Here is a 2770-nt window from a genome sequence, read left to right as displayed (position 1 = left end):
TATATATGTATTCAGTTGCTTTCATATAATTTCCAAAAACAAGGGAGTCAATAGAATTCAAAACAAAGTTCATGCATTTGTTAATTCTAGATGGAAGCATGAATGATAAAATGAATGATAGCATTTTATTTAAAAAAAAATCAGTTCAACTGAATTGAGAATGCTGCTATTTTTCAGTTGTAATCATCATCGCTCCCATGACCAAGTGGTCTTTACAGTCCTCACATGGTGGAAGTTGTCACAGGTGTGGCACAAAAGACATACGGGTTGATGTATTGTGCAATCTAAGTATACTAATTTCCAGACAAGACCTTTGCATGTGAGAATTTGCCTGCAGACAAGACTTCTGTCCAGAGGAACAGTAGCATTAACCCTCAATTAAATGCAAATTAGAGTAACACAGCAACTTTGTTAGTTGAGGATTGAGATGAACTGACATCAAATTCTGTTAGGCACTGAAGATAAGATCTACACCCATTCATCTGAAATCCACCTGTCAGTCTCACAGTCTGCTTATATAATATAATATAGAGATATAAAAATAGAATATGTGTAAAAATATATAAGAAGTATTCATATGTATTATTTATATTACTAAAGTATATGCTATTTGTCAGCTGTTTCCTTTGTGCCAATAAAATAACATTTTGAGTGCTGCATTAATTGCATTAATTTGTTGTAAAATCTTCTCTGCCTGTTACTTGCTGATTTTGATTGACACACGTTGCTTTTTGCATAGAGGTAGCTGCATGTCTCTACTGTCTTGTTGACTTAACAGAAATAATCTTGTAATGTTGAGCAGGTTCAATGGAGTGCTTCTTAGTGAGGGGTATATGAATTAAAAAAGATATAATACTTATCAGGTCAAGACATAATCATAATACAATACTTATCATTTTTCATTTGAAAAATTTAGATTTCCTTGAAATTACGTGTATCCATGGCAGGATATATCTGCACGAAGCTATGGTCCGTTTTCAGCACAAGTTCTTCTTGAACATCCTCTCTTCCTCTCCTCCAGATGGTTGTGCAGAAGCATGATAAATCTGATAAATCCCAAGGGTCTCAGAAATGCAGGAGCTCTTAAATGTTTATTCTTTTTGCTTTAATACACACTGAAGCACTCAGTGGGGGAGAACTTGATTGTATCTTCAGCAATCTATCAGATACAAAACAATTGTATTAGCAGGGCCATTTCATTTCAGTCCACAAGGCCTAATTCTACTTAAATAATTTTCATCATATTTCTCTTTTTGATATTTGAAAGACAGGTTCCTTGCTGTCCTGGCCGATGTTATGGTCAATGAATGTAGTTATGTTTTCTAACCACCTTTGACTGTCTTCTTTCCACTTAAAGAGCCACAAATTGTGTTAAATTAGAGTTTCACGTGAAATCTTGTATTCTCTAGAGTGCTATAATTCATAAGCTTCACAAGACACAGGGAACACAGTAATATCTCCACCAGAATGAGGTAATCATGTGCATAACCATCCCATCATGCCTTAAGGCAGTGATAGCAGTTATCTCTATGACATCAGTGAGGCGTAAGGTTTAATGGGGTTCAATTTGTGTCACGGGCAAAATCAAAGAACATCATTTCTTGGTGAAATTTAAAATTCTTCCCCAAGACAAATGGTGAAATATGTCACAGAGGTCTTAATGGGAGCATCAACAAGCATGTCCTAGGACACAAAGATCCTCTTCACAATTTGAATTGTTCAGAAACAATCCAGCTGGTTCAGAAATCACACGGTCACACTCGTCCTGCATTACAAATGTGAATGTTAATTGCATATGCGCCTCTTGAAAGGAGGCTCATTCCTGCTGGTATGACCACCATGGAGCAGGTTCAGATTCAGGCTTTTCATGTTAATTGGTCACCTTCATTATTGTTCATTTAAATAAGTGTGCCACTCTATCAGGACCATCTTCAGCACTGATTGGGTTTGGCCCACAAGCACCAGATAATTGGATGTTTTTTTTTTTTTTTATTAAAATATTATCCTTTTGGAAAATTTGCTTTTTGAAAAAAAAAAAGAGCAATTAATGTCATATTAGAATTTCAAAGACCTCATAGATTGAGACAATCACACTTATCTTTGCTCTTTGAATGTCACTTTTGGATTGTTATTAACAACGAACTGTTTAAAACAGGGTTTCTGCCGGTTTTGTGAATGCAAATTTTAAAACAAAGTAAAGAAAATTGAAGGAATAAATTGAAGAGAACAATACGTCAATGTTCTCTTAATTTTAATGTCTCATATTAGCAACTCTTCAAAGTTTGAGAATACAACTTCCAACCGATCTCCATTACTTTTTAATTCATTTTACAGAAAAAAAAAGAAATAATAATAAAACTAAATAATAATAAAAAAGACTTAAGGCTTGAATACCTCCCAACCACTAAAATATGGAAATAATTTTTACTGTACCTTCTGATCACAGTGCAAAAAAGCTTGACTTATTATTTTTTGCAATACATGCAACATTTAAAGGGGTCATATGATGCTTTTTTAAAGATAATTATTTTGTGTATTTGGTGTAACAGAATATGTTGACATGCTTTAATGTTCAAAAAACACATTCTTTTTCAAATACTGTACATTATTGTAGGTCCTCTATGCCCCGCCTCTCTCAAACGCTTCGTTTTCTACAAAGTCCCTCCTTCTGACAAGCGCAGTCTGCTCTGATTGGCCAGCTGACCCAGTGCATTGTGATTGGCCGAACACCACAAGCACACGTCGGAAATGAAACGCCCCTTACCATAAT

The sequence above is a fragment of the Sinocyclocheilus rhinocerous genome, unplaced genomic scaffold (genome assembly GCF_001515625.1).
Source record: "Sinocyclocheilus rhinocerous isolate Xijiao unplaced genomic scaffold, SAMN03320098_v1.1 scaffold2584, whole genome shotgun sequence".
In the NCBI taxonomy this organism is placed as follows: domain Eukaryota; kingdom Metazoa; phylum Chordata; class Actinopteri; order Cypriniformes; family Cyprinidae; genus Sinocyclocheilus; species Sinocyclocheilus rhinocerous.
Note: the sequence above shows the minus strand (reverse complement) of the source record.